Source organism: Fukomys damarensis, unplaced genomic scaffold, assembly GCF_012274545.1.
Source record: "Fukomys damarensis isolate Sample0158 unplaced genomic scaffold, DMR_v1.0_HiC HiC_scaffold_2, whole genome shotgun sequence".
In the NCBI taxonomy this organism is placed as follows: domain Eukaryota; kingdom Metazoa; phylum Chordata; class Mammalia; order Rodentia; family Bathyergidae; genus Fukomys; species Fukomys damarensis.
Genome location: NW_022900914.1, coordinates 41,812,587 through 41,829,672, shown reverse-complemented (window position 1 = coordinate 41,829,672; position 17,086 = coordinate 41,812,587).

Below are 17,086 nucleotides of genomic sequence, written 5' to 3'. Positions count from 1 at the left end.
GGGCGCTCCCATCATCCAATCAAGAAACTATCAAAATGTGGGTCATAAATCCTTAGTTCCTCCGCGGTCCACCAAGGACAGTCTGGCAAACTTCCGACCTCCCCAGGAGGCAGCTCTGCAGTTGGGGTGGCTGAGGGGCCTGCTGCTTCCTTCCTATTTGCAGCCTGAGGTCTTGATACACAACTTATCCTCAGAGGCCTTGTGTTTTCCTATCTGAAAGGAAGTCCATTTCCCCCAAGACTCCTGCCAGTTTAGCCCCTCATCCTCAGCCATAATCTTGAGTAGTTTCCACCTCCAGGATCTTTGAGCCTTTGGCTATGGACAGACTCTGAAGTGTCCCCTGTGAATCCGTTCTGCCCTCTGGGACTAGGAGTACCAGAGGACAGGAGTCGTGTCTGCCCCTGGACCTGAGCTAACTGAGGATCTGGCTGGGGGTTCCTGGGGTTAAATTGAGCAGGGGAGAAAGGGGGGCTCTTCAAGAGGTGACTGAGGGCCAGGAATTTTGGTGCACACCTGTCATTCCAGCACTCTGGGAGGCTGAGGCAGGTGGATCACAAGTTTGAGCCTAGCCTGAACAACTTAGTGACATCCCAAGACACCGCCTCAAAATAGATAAATAAAGGGCTGGGGATGTAGCTCAGTGTGAAGGTCCTGAGTTCAATCCCCAGTATCACCAAATACAAGAAAAAGAGGGCACTCCAACCCCTTGGTGCTCAGTGCACATCACCTGGGATCCTCTGCTACAGCTCTGCCACTAGGACACAGCCATGGCTGCCTTGTTTGCAGGATGGGAGAACAGTACCAGCCCTACTGAGTGGTCGCCTCCATGAGCCAGTTGTCCAGTCTGAGGACCCCATGCAGTGCTGCCACAGAGCACACACTCACCACGGTAGCTCTTCTCCTCGCTGCCTCCTCCACCCACAGCCAGCTGTTCAGGCCCAAAGAACTGCCTGACCTTCCAGATCTAGCATGATATGACCTGTCCACACCCCACCATTGACAGAGAACTACAAGGAAGGGCTCATTTCAGCTTTCCTCTATTAACAAAACCATCCAACTTGAAAGTAATGGCAAAAAAGATCAGGGCCGGAGATTTAGCTCAGTGGTTCTGCCACCTGTCTCACAAGCACAAGGACCTCAGTTTGATACCTGGTACCAAAAAAAAGATCACAGTCAGCCCCCCACATCCTTGAGCTATGTACTTGCATATTCAATCAACCACAGACCAAAACTACTTGAAAAAAAAAGTATCTGTGCTGTACTTGTACCAACTTTTTCTTGTCATCGCTTCCTGAACAATACAGTACACCACTATTTCCATAGCATTTACATTGCGCTAAGTACTGTAAGTCATCTAGGGCTACAAAAAGCCTTTGGGAGGATGTGTGAGTCATATTCAGCTTATATAAGAAGCCTGTGCATCTGCAGATTTGGGTATCAGCTGGGATGTCATGGAACCAATTCCCTGCAGATGCCAAGGGACAAAAGAACTGTGTGCCCTTCCAGTGTTTTCTAATCATGGAGAGTTTTCTAACAAAGCCACCTAAGGGTTATCTGATGCTCTACAACACAGGCTCTCAAAGTGTGATGCCAGGGCCAGAAGCATCAGCATCTTTTTAAAAAATGCAAATTCTTCGGCCCCATCCAGACCGACTGAATCAGAAATTCTGCGGCTGGGGCCCTGCGCTCTGTGTTCTACTAGCTGTCCAGGACTGATGCACTGGTCTCAAGGAATGACACTGTGCTTACCAAAGTGCCTAATACAAAATAAATGCTGTACCAGTGTTGGCTTCCATCGTAAATCAGCACATGTACATAGAAAAGCATGCTGGTCTGTGCATCGACATAGAAGGGCACAGGCACAGACCAGAGAACTCCAGGTGGAAGCCGCAGGGCTGACTAAGGACAGAGGCAGCTACCAAATAGGCAAGGCAATAGGAGAGAGGCCAGTAGTCGTGTGACCCTGTGGCTGACCACAGCAGGGTTGGTTGGCTGCAATGAATCTTCTCTTAGTTGGCTCCAAGCTGTCTGGGGACAACGCCGGTCTTTTAGCTGAAATGACTCTGGCCTCTGTTGGCTGACACTTCCAAGGATTAAAAGCTCCAGGCCCACCTGTTTGTCCTCACTTCCAAGTCACTAGCTGTGTCCTTTCTCTAAATTCTCCAGAACCCTCAGGGCAGTGGCACTGTTATCTCTGGGGATCTGAGAAGCAACAGGGAGCAAATGAGGGCGTCTCTCAGAGCCCATGCTTCAGTCCTTTGGATGGCTATAACAGAACACCTTACAGTGAGTGGCTTAACAACAGATTAAATGGGGAAGAACTGAAAGCTTTTCCTAAGAAATCAGGAGTAACACAAGGATAGTCAGGCATCATGAGGCACAACTGTAATCCCAGCATTTGAGAGGCCGAAGCAGGACGGTAAGCAGGGCCAGCCTGAGCTACATGAGTTCAAGGCCAGCTGGACTCCACACTGAGACCCTGTCTCAAAAAAAAAAAAGATGGTTGATCATCCCAGGTAGGAGCAATACAAACACGAAGTTATGTACACATCTACTGGTTTTTCATGTGGTCAGACAGATGCCAGACTCTCACAAGAATCTGGCCCACTCACAAGTGGATTAATCCATTTACAAACTGCTGCATAGATAATAGAAAGCATGAACCAAGACCTGTCATGTAGAGGTACAAGATCCCAACAATGAATGTAACTGTACTGTATCCCTAAAATGTACCAATAAACTCAATTAAAGCTGAAAAAAAAAAAAGAAAGTATGTCTGGGTCCTAACAAATTGATGTTATAAATACTTCCATTACATTGGTAAAATAAGTTTGAAATGTTGGTGAGTCCCTTTTTAAAAAATGTTGTTTTGTTTTATTTTGCTTTAGTTCTAGGAATTGAACTCATGGTTCTGCACTGACCTACAACTCCAGCCCTTTTTATTTTTTATTTTGAGATAGGGCTAAGTCACCAGGGCTGGCTCAAATCTGCATTCCTCCTGCCTCAGTCTCCCAGAATGCTGGGATTATAGGCATGTATGCACCATAACCGATAAATACTGTGAATTTTTTTGTGTTCATTGCATTGCAAACCACTGCCAATGAATGCAATAATGACAATGTTTTTCCTTTCATTTTCTTTCTTTTTTTTTTCTTTGTGTTACTAAGATGGAACCTAGGGGCACTCTGTCACTGAGCTACATCTGTGAACCTCATTATATTTTATCTTGAGACAGGGTATCAGTAAGTTGCCCAGGCTGGGCTTGACCTTGTGATCCTCCTGCCTCAGCCTCCCAAGGAGGCAGGATTACAGGCATGTGCCACTATACCCAGCAATAATGGCATTGTTTTTAACTGACATTATTTTGTAATCACTGACAAGAACTTTTTAGGTTTAAATTATTTTTTTAAAGCACTGACTAGGCCCAGCTGGTAATATGGAAATGTGTTCTGCTAGGTGAGAACAGGGAGGAAGGAAGGGTAGAGGGGAGTGTGTTAGCGACTTGAGAATTGCCCGGCACTAGAGCTAGGCAATCTCACTCCATACGGCTGCCGTAGGATAAGTGGCAACGCTCTGCAGTCGAGGAAAGCTGTGCAGAGCACGTGTGATATGCATGTGACAGAACATAGGAAACGGTGGAGCTCCTGACCCAGGTAGTCCTGCCTGGCCCACTAAGGTCCTGGTATATATGAGCATGCGCCGAAATATGTCAATTTCTAAATGTTTTTCTGTAATAACCAAGGAACACTTCGTGAGTTTCCACCACGAGTGAGGCATTAGGGAGGATTTAGAGCAAGGCCCTGCCCTTCGGCAGCTCACATTCTAGTTATGACTGGGTGACGTTCAAATGAAATGACTGCTGCAGTATGGTAACGTAACATGTAGAATTGTCCGCATTGTGCTGGTTCTTTTTTTTTTTTTTTTTTTTTTTGTACTGGGAATTGAACTCTGGACCTTGCACTTTTGAAGCAGGTGGCAGCACCACTAAGTTAAATCCCCAGCCCATGCTGGTTAATCTTGATTGTCAGCCTGACTGGATAAGAGACTGGGAAAGAGGATCAGATTCCAAATTCACAGCTAAATGGGCTATGAGGATATGGGCCTAGTTGGAGGAAATGGATCATGGGGATCTGTTACGGTTGGGTCTAAAAGGTCCCCCAAAAGTCGCACATTTGGAGGTAGGGCCAGGTTGGAAGGGATGGGGCTATAGGGAAATGATTTCAAAGGGAGCAGTCTTGTCTCAGGCTCCTCCTTTTCTCTCTGCTTCCTGGCTCCCATTATGAGAGCTGCTCTCCTCCACCGTACCCTTCCATGATGCAGTCTCTGCCTTAGAGCTGGCCTACCATGGACGGAACCTGCTGAAACTGTGAGCCAAAGTACACTGCTCTCCTTTAGGTTACAGGTGTCAGGTATTTTGTCCCAGTAATAGAAAAGCTAACAAATACAGAGCATGACTTTGGAGACCGTATCTGGTCCCTGGCTTCCTCCTTCTTTGGCTCTTCTCCTGCTCTCTCTTTCCCAGATGCCATGAGCTTTTATATCCTTTCACCATGACATGCCTGCTTTGAGCCAGCCAACTATGGACTAAAATCCCTGAAACTCTGAGCCAAAATGAATACATTGTCCCTGAAGTTGCAGGTGTCAGGTATTTTGTCTGAGCAACAGAGAAGCCAATATAGTACAATAGTAGAGAAGTCAAGATTGGAATCTTAATTTAATTTACTCTTTATAAAGGATTACAACTAAGGATGTGTCTCGGTAGTAGACAGTGCTTGGTTCTTGCATACTTGAAGCTTTGGCTTCAATTCCAAGCACAGAGGAGGAGGAGAAGGGGGAGGGGAAGAGGAGAAAGATGAAAATTAGGGGAAATGATTGTGACCGGCAGGGCTACACAACAGTATACTAACAGGGACGAGTTAGGAAAACTGATTTTGAACACAAAGTCTGGAATCAAATTATCTGGATCCAAATGGTACTGCTGGATCAGTTGTACTGCTTATTAGCTGTGTGATTATAGACAAATAATTTAAGCTCTCCGTGCCTCCATCTGTAAAATGGACATCACAATGGTACCTACCTCAGAGTGTAGACATAAGAACTAAATGAGTTTGGGCATGGTGGTACATGTCTGTGATCTCCCAGCACTCAGGAGGCTGAGGCAGGAGGATCACTAAGAATTTGAGGCCAGCCTGGGCTACATGGTGAGTTCAAGACCAGCCTGAACTGCATAACAACACACTGTCTCAAAATACAAACAAACAAGGAATTAAATGAGTTAATAATATACACACATATATAGCTTGGCGTGGTAGCACATGCCTACAATCTCAGATACTTGGGAGGCTGAGGCAGGAGAATCACAGGCTCAATGCCAGCCTGGGCAACTTAGTGAGACCTTGTCTCAACATAAAAAATAAAAAAGATCTGGAGATGTAGCTCAGCACTCCCTGGGTTCAATCCCCAGTATAATAATACTGGTAATATATGTAAAGCATTTCGAAAAGACTTGACACATAGCTGGTACTACATGTCTTCCCCATTGCTATTTTTATTTATTTAAATTTCATTTAAGGCCAGGGATGTAGCTCAGTGGTGCCGCCACCCGCCTCAAAAGCACAAGGTCCTTAGTTAGATCCCCAGTACCAAAAAAAAACAAAAAGCATTTTAAATTCCATTTAAATAATCCCTCGTTGATTGAAGAGGACATTTCATTTTATGCATCTCTAGTTGATGAATGACATGGTGGGAAAACAGGGATGGTAAGGAATAGGTTTATACGGTCCCTTGGTCAAGCCACTGCCCTTGAGAAATACGTTGGCCTCGTCAGGGACCCCAGGGCAGCATTTCTGAGGAAACCAACAAAAACTGGCCTTAGCTGGCTCCATTCCCAAGCTTGTGTCCTACCATGGCGTCCACACCTTTAGCCCTAGTGGTCTAACACTCAGAGAACAGCGGACCAATGTCACTATCCAGGCCCGCCCAACCAACTGGGAGCCACACCAGGGCAGTACAAAAACCACCTGACAGGAGAGACCTGCAAACACAACTTTTAATCTTGACAGTCCTCCAAAGAGAGAGTTCCGTGGCTGGAAGTCACCTGTCCATCTGTCTGATAAATCATTCAGAACAGTGGGCTGCTCAGGCTGTGAGGATGAAGGCTATCAGCCCTAGTGGCAAGCAGCGTGCAGAAGGAAGCAGGAGGCTGGGGGAGTCCCTCACTTCCTTTCTTGGCTCTGAGGCCCCCCTGAAAAGCCACGCAAGGAAGTCACTGAACTATTCAGTTTCCTTATCTGCAGAGAAAGCCGGGTGGCCTTTGCTGGCCTTATCTCCCTGGAGGCTGCGCTATCTCTACAGGATGTGAGGAATCCTCTCTGAAGCTCCCTCCCTCCTTACAGAGACAAGAACAATGCCTGGGGAATTTACAGCAAGTCCTTGAGGTTTCAGGAGTCTGAATGGCTGTGGATGAGGAAGAGGTCAGGTCTGGCCCTGTCTGTGATGTCGCTGGGAATCTGCTGGCTTAAAGAGAGGACATGCTGAACACAAGCTTTCTAGAAGACGCTTGTCTTGAGGATTAATACTGTCTCCTTACTCCCGGGCCCAGACATGGCATATGCTTGCTCACTCACATAGTGAAAGGCTTTCTTTAACCTACTCTGCCCCTCTTGCACAATAAACATGAAGCCATGCTACTTCTGAAAGAAATGCTACCTAAGCCAGGCATGGTGGTGCATGTCTGTGGTCCCAGTAGTAGGGAGGCCGAGGCAAGAGGATGGCTGCAAGTTTGAGGCCAGCCTGAACTGCACAGAGAGGCCCAGTCTCAAAAACAAACAAACAAAAACAAAAAGACATGCCACCTGGAGAGATGACCTCATTATAAACCACATCTTTCAAATTTTGAAGCCACAAGGTATGTTAGGTGGCGCCCAGCGGGGCTTTCTCTATCACTTCAGCTCAGCCAGAGTAGAAGACCTAAAGTCACCGGAGAAAGTCAAAACCAAGCCGGGTGTGGTGGCGCATGCCTGTAATCCCAGCACTCAGTAGGCTGAAGCAGGAGGATCCCTGTGAGTTCGAGACCAGCCTGGGCTACACAGTGAGTTCCAGGTCAGTCTCAACTGCATAATGAGACCCTGTCTCAAAAAAAAAAAGAAAGTTAAAGCCAAGCATAATCATTCTGCTTTTGACGTCTGCTTTTGGATTTTATCTCTGGTTTTATCAGGTTGACTGTGATTCTCTCCTTACCTGCAACAGTCAGGAGAGGGGTGGGAGCGCCAGGCCCAGCTCTGAGGTCAGTTCCTTGGGTATGTTCTGGGATCGGAGGGAAACAGGACTGCTGTCAACCCTGCTGTAAACAATGCTGAGGTTTCCCACAGCTCTCAGAATGAGAATTTAAATTAGCCTCAGTTAATGACTCTCTACTCTGGCTGCTTTGCCTGGGTTCTCTTTAAAAAGTCCTGTGTCTGGTCCTTGCTCCCCGAGTTTGTAAAAGCCACAGGGTCTGGCACTTGTAGCCCTGCAGTCTGGACTCTGCCACCCTCACTGGCCGCCGACATAGTCCAGGCATTGCCCAGCTGCTCACCCTCCCCTGCTGCTGATGTCACAGCCGCGCTGTGCTGGCCTGGGTGAGGTCTCTAACGGCCCCTTCGCCTCGCTGCACAGCTCTATGATCAGAGGCCAGTTACTTTCTGCTCTCAGCAGTGTTCCCCAGAGCACTCAACCCCTGTATCAAACTCAGGACATGAGTGACAGGGCACGAGACCATCTGTTACTCTGCGTCACCGCTCCTCCTCTTCCTCCTTTCTTCTTTTGTTCTTGCTTTTATCTTTGCCTTTTTGTTTTTTCGGTACTGGAAACTCAACCCAGGGCTTCCCAGAGAGTACACCCACAGCTCTTTTTTTTATTTTGACAAGATCTTGCTAAGTTGCCCAGGCTAGGCTCCAGCTTGTGATCCTCCTGCCTCAGCCACCCAGAGTGCTAAATTACAAGCATGTGTCACCAGAACCAGCTCAGTTTTGTCTTCGTGATGAGTATTGAATCCAGGGCCAGGAAAATGCTCTACCACTGTGTTATACACTAGTCTTTTCTTTTCTTTTCTCTCTTTATTTATTTATTTTTTCTTTCTTTGGTTTTTTGAGACAGTGTCTCACTATGTAGTTCAGGCTGGCCTTGAACTCAGTATGTAGCCCAGGCTGGCCTTGAACTCCTAGTAATCCTCCTGACTCAGCCTTCCGAGTGCTATGATTACAGGCATGCACCACCACACCTGGTTATCCTTTGATCTTTTGGTTTGAGACTGGGTTTTCAGTAAATCTGGGCTCAAACTTGTGCTTTTCCTGGTCAGCCTCTGTAGTCACTGATATTACAGGCATATACCACCATACCCAGCTGTGTTACCAGTTTCAAGAGATCAAAAAACTGTATTTTTTAGAAGCTATGTGTCGCTAAGGAAGCATTGTCACAAAACATCGTGCCCCATTTAATCTTAGCTACCGCTCCCGTTAGCCAAGCTTCAAAGACAAGTACCATGTGGAAAATAAAATCACAGAACTAATATAACAAGCCATATCCTGTGCAGAGTTATTTTGGGAGGTGCCTACAAAAGGAGGGATGTATGCTGCCTTCTCAGTGCCTGGCCGGAAGCACAGAAGCTCCAGAGAGGGGTTTCTGAAAGAAGAGTTAGGCCTTATGGTGCCTGCACTGTGGAGCCTGGCTCTGTGCTCCTCCTGCCTCTGCTAGGCCTCTGTCTGTGGGTCACTCAGGCCTAAACAACATGTTCCTAAATCCGGAAATGCACGTCCACCATGACTTCAGTTCACACATTTGGGGACTGAAACAGCAAGCTCCTCTCCGCTCTGCTAGAGCCACCCCTCCTGCAGGCCTTGACAAAAGCACAACAGATAGTTCACAGAACAAAGGCGGGGTTTTGTAGGGTCTGAGGGACCTTGGGATTTCAGATTCTAGGTGAATACAGATGGATGCATTCAGGATATTTGTATTTAAAAGAACTGGAGGCAAATATACATGAATGACAGTTTCACTATGTAGTCCAGGCTGGCCTTGAATTCACTGCAATCCTCCTGCCTCAGCCTCCCCAAGTGTGGGGATTACAGTCATGTGTCACAATGCCCGGCTTTTCTTTTCTTTTTTTTTTTTTTTTTTTTTATTTTTTTTTTGTACCAAGGATAGAACTTGGGACCTTGTGCTTGTGAGGCAGGCGGCAGAACCACTGAGCTAAATCCCCAGCCCCCACGTTTTTTGTTTTTTTTTTTTTGTACCACAGATTGAACTCGGGTCCTTCTGCTTGCAAGGCAGGTGGCAGAACCACTGAGCTAAATCCCCAGCCCATTTTTTAATATTTTAAAGTTAAAAATTCCTTCTAGTTTTCTCTCCTCCGTCCTTGCCGCTGCTTGGGAAGCAGAGGTTTCCAATGGCCTGTGCCTTCGATTGAAACCACAGAGCACACTGCTATGGACTCATGTCCCACTCTGGCACAAAAGCACCCAAGAGGTGGAGAGGTACTGTCCTGTCCTGACCATGATCATTCAATAAGCCAGCAGTGTTTCCTACTCCCACAACTGCACAAAACTATGGCACCGGCTTTAGCACCCTGACCTACCCTTTAGAAAGCTTCTTGGTCATCTCAGCTGGCCACAAGTTTCCCTAGCCACCCATGAAGACTGGGAACACCTCACAGACCAGACTCTGAGCTGAGAGGCCCCCGTATCCCCCAAATGTACAAGGCGCAGGGCAATTCTCTCTCTCTCTCTCTTTTGTTTTCGTTTTTATTATTTTGGTTTTTTTTTTTAGGCAATGTCTCCATTTGTAGTTCAGGCTGGCCCTGAACTATGTAGCCCAGGCTGGCCTCGAACTCCAGGGAATCCTCCTGTCTCAACCTCCTGAGTGCTAGGATTACAAGTATGTGCCATCCCCCCTCGCACTCCAGGCTACTGGGAAGGATTTCTAAAGGAGCACGTGTCAGATCCCAGTTGGTTCCAGTAAATGAATTCCATGTGTGAAATATTTCCTCCTTCATGTCAAAACTCCCGTTGTTTTGTGATCCTGCAGTCAAATGGGCAGGAAATCATCTGAAAATCTGATTTGCACGGATGGCAGTGTGAATGACTGAAATGGATTTTCCTATCAGCTTCTCAGTATAGATGGCTGCACTTTAAAAGGGGTAATAGCCCATTTTTTATAAAGGCAGGTAGAGAAGTAATCCCCCAGCAGTGTCTAAATACCAGGAGGCCTAGAGTAGTAAATCCCAGAGCCAGGCTTCCTAGTTCAGATCCTTCCTTCACCCCTAGTTACCAGCAAAAGACCTTAGTAAAGCTGCTTAACCTACTTTTCCTTGCCAAAAAGAGGGTCTGATACTAATAGTGCCCTGTGTGACGTGGCTGGAAGGTTCGCTGAACCCCTGTAATACTCAGAACAGGGCCTGGCACATAGTAAATGCCCAGTCAACATCAGCTCTTCTCACTGAGGATGGCATTTCAGGCATAAGGTGGGATTCTTGGGTGGCTGCTTCCTTCCCCAAGCCTGAGCCACCTGCCCCCTCACCAGATGGCCTCGAGCTCACAGGCAGGCAGGACCATCTGCTCCTCTCAGAGTGACAGGGGCACAGCTCCATGCTGAACGGGAAAGCCGCTGCCTTTCGGCAAGGGGGTGGGAGTGCCAGAAGAAATGTGTTTCCACCGGGATCATCACTAGCGAAAGCGAAGGGTGGCTACATGACCTCCTTAGCCTGACAACACTTAAAAGAAAGGAAGGAGTACACACCAAAGTTCCTCATGCCACTGCTAGCTGGCATTTCCATCCCCTTCATAGAGAGCAGAGCTCTCTGATCCTTTATCCCTTGTTGGGCTCACTCTGCCCCACCTAATAGCTAAGGACCCAATTTTGCAGGAAGGGAGGGGAAGCAAAGGGAAGGAGAAACTTTTTTAAAAACTTTATCAGTCAGGTGCAGTGACACATGCCTGTAATCCCAGCTTTCGGGAGGCTGAGGCAGGAGGATTGCCATGAGTTTGAAGCCAGCCTGACCTATAAAAAATGAAACAAACCAAAAAGAAGGCTTTATTAGTAGAAGTCTTGTATACTCTTGATATTTTACTATGCTGTGGCTACCATAACAGAGTAGCACAGACGAGGAGGCTCAATGAACAGAAGTTTATTTTCTCACAGTTCTGGAGGCTGGAAACCTAAAACTGAGGTGTCACCAGTGTTACCTTCTTCTGAGGTCCCTCTCCTTGCCTTGTAGATGGCTGTCTTCTCCTGTGGTCTTCACGTGGCTTTTTTTCTCTCTGTGTATCTGCGTCCTTTAAGAATAATTCTTTTCCTTTTTCCTTTTTCTTTCATCTTTTTTGGGGGTTCTTTGTTGGTTTGTTTGTCTTTTGAGACAAGGTCTCACTTTGTACATCAGGCTGGCCTTGAACTCACAGCGGTCCTCCTGCCTCAGCCTCCCAACTGCTGGGATTACAGGTGTATGCCACCACACTCAGCTCAGGTGAGACCTCTTCTTACAGGGATACCAGTCATGTTGGATCAGGGTCCATCCCAATGGCCTCACAGGAACATAATTGCCTCTGCAAAGACCCTGACTCCAAACAGAGTCACATTCAGACATGCTGGGGGCAGGACTTGAAATTTCAGAGGGATACAATTCACCCCATATATTTGATTGGACTAATTTCTAAATAAGGGTTTTGATGATTATTTTAGGTGTTATCCTTTATTTTAATTGCATTTTAAGTGATTATTCTAAATATAATCGTATGCTATTAATTTCTACACATTGACCAATAAGCTCCCTAAACTTGATCTAATTTTTTGTTGCTTCTTTCATCATGACACAAGCATACACTTAACTCATTTCTGTCACACTGTTGTCTAATAGCTCCTGTCTTAACCAGCTTTATTTCTCAAGCCGCCATTTCCCATAGGAGTCGACTTTCCTTTTTCGTTAGGTTCTCACTGACTATTCTGTAAGCAGAATCTAGAAGGAAATACAAAGTGAAAAACAAGTTTGTTCACTCATTTGTTTTAAGATGAAAAAGATTTAAATGGCCAACAGGAAAAAGAAGAACTTAGGAAGAAATTGGAACTAGGCAGGAGAAGGGAGACTGTCCGGGGCATGAGTGATCTGGGCTGGGCTTCAGCAGAGAGGTGAGGGTTAGCAGGAGCCAGGAGAAGGCCAGAAAGCCACGTGGGTGGGGTGTGGGCAAGATGGCAGTTGGGACAAAGGCTGACTACAGGATCTCCTGTCTGAGGGCTTCTCCTATTAAAAAACACCTGTGTCTTAACACAGGCTGGGTGGCATAAAGAGCTTGGGGTATGGACGGAGGAGAATTGTAAAGTGTGTTGTAGTCACATTATAGGTATTTATTATACATATTTAACTTAAATAATATACCAATCCCTGTTTTTAATCCCATAAAAACTGAAAACAAGAGCCCCAACCAGGTATGGTGGTGAACTCCTGTAATCCCAGCACTCAGGAGGCTAGGCAGGAGGATAGCCCTGAGTTCAAGGCCAGCGTGGGCTACACAGTGAGTTCAAGGCCAGCCTGAACTAAATAGTGAGACCCTGTTCCAAAAAATAAAACAAACATACAAATAAAGAGCTCTACGAGGTTGACATGGTGGTACATGCCTATAATCCTAGTACTTGAAGAGGCTGAGGCAGGACAATCACAAATTTGAACTCAGCCTGGAAAACTTGGTGAGATTTTTGTCTCAAAATGAAAAAACAGCTGAGGGTATAGTTCAATGAAAAGGTTCTGGATTTGATTCCCAGAACTGGGGAGGGGTGGTTCTTGGACAAGAAGACTTGTCTTAGTCAAGTCTCTTCTAGAAAGGTCAAGAGGTACAAAGCTGGGGGTGGTAGCACACACCTATAATCCCAACACTTGGGAAGCTGAGGCAGGAAGATTGCTGCAAGTTCCAGGCCACCCTGGGCTACATAGTGAGTTCAAGACCAGCCTGAACTACATAGTGACACTGTCTCAAAAAAAAAAAAAAAAAAAAAAAAAAAAATAATCCCAACACTTGGGAAGCTGAGGCAGGAAGATTGCTGCAAGTTCCAGGCCACCCTGGGCTACATAGTGAGTTCAAGACCAGCCTGAACTACATAGTGACACTGTCTCAAAAAAAAAAAAAAAAAAAGTACATAGCTCCTTTCTTATTCCTAAGAGCACACACTACTCAGAGGAATCGTGCTTACCTTCAGGAGAGGGATGTGAAGTGTGTGTACATGCATATGTCCAGCAGCCCCAAAACTCACCCACTGACATTGTTAGGAGGGTGACTGTTCACAATGCAGCTGATGGGAAACCTAGAAGTCAGCTCAGCTTAGAGAGACCATGCCAGCATATCCACCCCTTTACCTGGGGCCCAGACTGAGGCACAGGGGATGGGTCACTTGCCACGGAAGCAGGAAGACAGTCGTGCAAAACACAACTGGCTCCAACCTGGAGCTTAGAGCCAGAGCCCAGGACCAGCCTAGCTCAGTCCAAGTTGCTACCAAACTAGAGACTCACAAGCATGAAAAATAAAAGATGAGGGTTTTAAATACTGAGTTTTGCGGCCAGGGATTTAGCTCAGTGATTCTGCCTGCCTGACTCACAAGCACAAGGACCTGAGTTGGATCCCCAGTACAGAAAGAAAGAAAGAGTTTTGGGATAATCTGTTAGACCGCATAACCGTGGTGGTAACTGACAGATACATTACTCCATGTCAGAGGAGGCAAGCTCTAGAAAAGAGGGTGAAGGATAGAGGTTCCTATTTTTACTTATGGAGCAATAGTTTTCATTATTTTATCTGGTAAGCTCTGCATAGTCACCCATTTGTTGATTGATTGATTCCAAAGGGATGTGATAGCCTATGCTTCAGATTCTGGGACAAAACAGTTGGAAGTTGTTGTTCTGTATGGTTCGTACTCCAGTATGTGAAAAGCATTGATGACAGTCTTCTGTGAGCAGGAAATGCTTCCAATGTGTCTTGACTGCTGTAGCGGCCTCACTCGACTTGGTTCAGCTCTTACAACACAGGCCGTCAGCTACCCATGCAGTGAACTTAACTTGGCCCCATCCCTGCTTCCCTTTGGAAAGGGCTGACTTGCCTTAAGTGCCTACTTGACAAACACTAAAACCACACTGTTCTTAATCCTTGAAAAACTCCGAGAGTGGTAACAGCATTCCTATTATAAACACGCAGAACCAGGGTGAGAGGGTGAAGCAATTTGTCCATGGTCTTGTAGCTGGGAAAGATGTGGGGTTTGTGCATAGAGACAAACCCTCTTCTGTGGGCCACAGGACCTCTCGCCAACTTGATGATGCCCCTGAAGGTTCTAGGTTAAAAGGATATGTTATCTGATGTCAGCTAACTTCATGTTGCAACCAAAGCATCAGTTTCTAGGACTTCATCTTTTCCTACTAAATGAATCAGTCCCACCCCCCAGAAAAATAACATTCCATGAACATTATGGCTTAAACCAAACAGAAATTTCCAGATGGCTACACATTTTAGAACAGACAATCCTGGTTCAGATTCTGTATCCAATATCTACTCCCAAACCCAACTTCCCCGCCATTGAAAAGTTGCCTTGCAGCACAAAATAACTGACTACTTCAAGATAATAATCCTAGAAGTCAATATAAATACTCAAAAGTTAAAGATCTTGGCTCTACTGGCAAATCTGGAACAAAATGAGCATCGATAATAACAATGATGACAGGGCCAGGGATTTAGCTCAGTGGTGCCACTGCCTGACTCACAAGTGCAAGATACTGGATTTGATCCCCAGCAATAATAATAATAACAATAATAATAATAATAATAATAATAGTGATGATGGTAAAGGATTATACCACTGAACAAAACAACAAAAAATCTACAATTAGGAGTTAAACTCTTCCCCCCGCCCCGAAACAGTGTCTCACTATGTAGCCCTGGCTGGCTTTGAACTCACAGCAATCCTTCTGCCTCAACCTCCAGAGTGCTGGAATTATGGGTATGCACCACTGAACCCAGAGGAGTTGAACTTTTTTTAAAAGGTAAGAAGATAATTGTTTTTAACAAATAAATTCCTGCTAATAAATGCAGAATGAGAGATATGATCAGAAAAATAAGAGCTAAGCATAGTGCTACATACCTGTAATCCTAGCACTGGGGAAGCTGAGGCAGTAAGATCGCTGCAAGTTCAAAGCCAGCCTGGTCCACACAGTGAGTTCAAGCTTAAACTACATAGCAAAACCTTGTCTCAAAAAAAAAAAAAAATCATCATTTTGAAGCCACTGATACAATAAATGCTTTGGGCAAGGATCATTAATAGCTGCTAAACCATTGAGTACAGCAGTATTAAAGAATGGGATATTTCCCAGAGTTTAAAATATTACCCCCTTTATCCCATAATAATTACAAAGGGTAAAAAAAATCACTTCACAAGAGAAAATTTTTTTTTTAACAAGAGAAAAATCTTATGTGCCCCACATGAACAAAGCAGTCAAATACAGCATCACTAAATCATAGAACAACTTGAGGCGGGCGTGGTGGCGCATGCCTTTAATCCCAGCACTCAGGAGGCTGAGGCAGGAGGATCGCTGTGAGTTGGAGACCAGCCTGGACTACATAGTGAGTTCCAGGTCAGTCTCAACTACATAGTGAGACCCTGTCTCAAAAAACGAAAACCAAACAAACAAACAAATCATAGGATAACTTGACATTATAGATTTCCAATATTTTGTAATGAGAAATACACAAAATCTTCCTGTGTGATACTCTTGCCAAAGAAATGTTTAGGTAGGGCTAGGGGATGCAGCTCAGTGTAGGTAGGCCTAGCATTTATGAGGTCCTGGATTTGATTCTCAGCACCAGAAAACAAATGAACAAATGTCAGTTTAACCAGAATCTGATCACAAGACAAAAACCTGACTAGTCTGGATCAGGGCCATTCTACAAGACAACTGGCCTGGACTCTTCAAAATGCTAAAGTTATGGAAGATGAAAAGGTGACAGAAAGAAAACCAAAGAGACATGACAATCAAGTACAATAAGGCAAAAAAACTCCATCCCTGATTGGATTTGAGAGTGGCAGAGGGAGTTTTGTTTTGTTTTTTCAGAGGGAGTATTAAAAGACATTCTGGGATGGGACATGGTGGCACATGCCATGATTCTAGCACTTGGGAGGCTGAGGCAGAACGATAGCTGTGAGTTCAAGGTCAGCCTGAAATACACAGCGAGATCCTGTCTCAAAAAAAGACATTTTGGGGGCAGTGTTTAATTAAAAATGAATGAATGATGGCCCAAGATTTAGCTCAGTGGTTCTGCCACCTGCCTCACAAGTACAAGGTCCTGAGTTCGATCCCTGGTACCAAAAAATTTAAATAAATAATTAATTTAAAAATTAATGAATATTAAACTAATACTAAGTTTATATTTAGCATTAGTGCATTACTGTTGCACTGATGTTAGACTTTATGGATGTGATAATGACATTTTGTTTTTCTTTCTCTTTTTTTTTTCAGTACTGAGGATCAAACTCAGGACCTTGTACTTGCAAGGCAGGCAGGGGTACCACTGAGCTAAATGCCTGGCCCTTTTTTGTGGTGCTTTGAGACAAGATTTTACTATGTGGTTTAGGCTGGCTTTGAACTCACTATGTATTACAGGCTGGCCTCAAACTCACAGTGATCCTCCTGCCTCAGCCTCCCTCCCAAGTGCTAGAATTATAGACATGTGCCACCATGCCTGGAGCTGGCATTTTGTTAGATAGGAAAATGTACTAATTATTTAAAAAATGGACAATGAAGTATTTAGGGTAAGGTGTCAAGCTGTCTGTAGTTTCAAAAGTTTTGAGTGCATGCGTGTGTGTAGGTACAGATGGATAGATACATATATGTGTACAAAGATAGATGATAGATAGATAGACAGATATCTTAAAAGAATAAGGGAGACAGCCGGGCATGGTGGTGCACGCCTTTAATCCCAGCACTCGGGAGGCTGAGGCAGGAGGATCGCTGTGAGTTGGAGACCAGCCTGGGCTACATAGTGAGTTCCAGGTCAGTCTCACTACATAGTGAGACCCTGTCTCAAAAAAA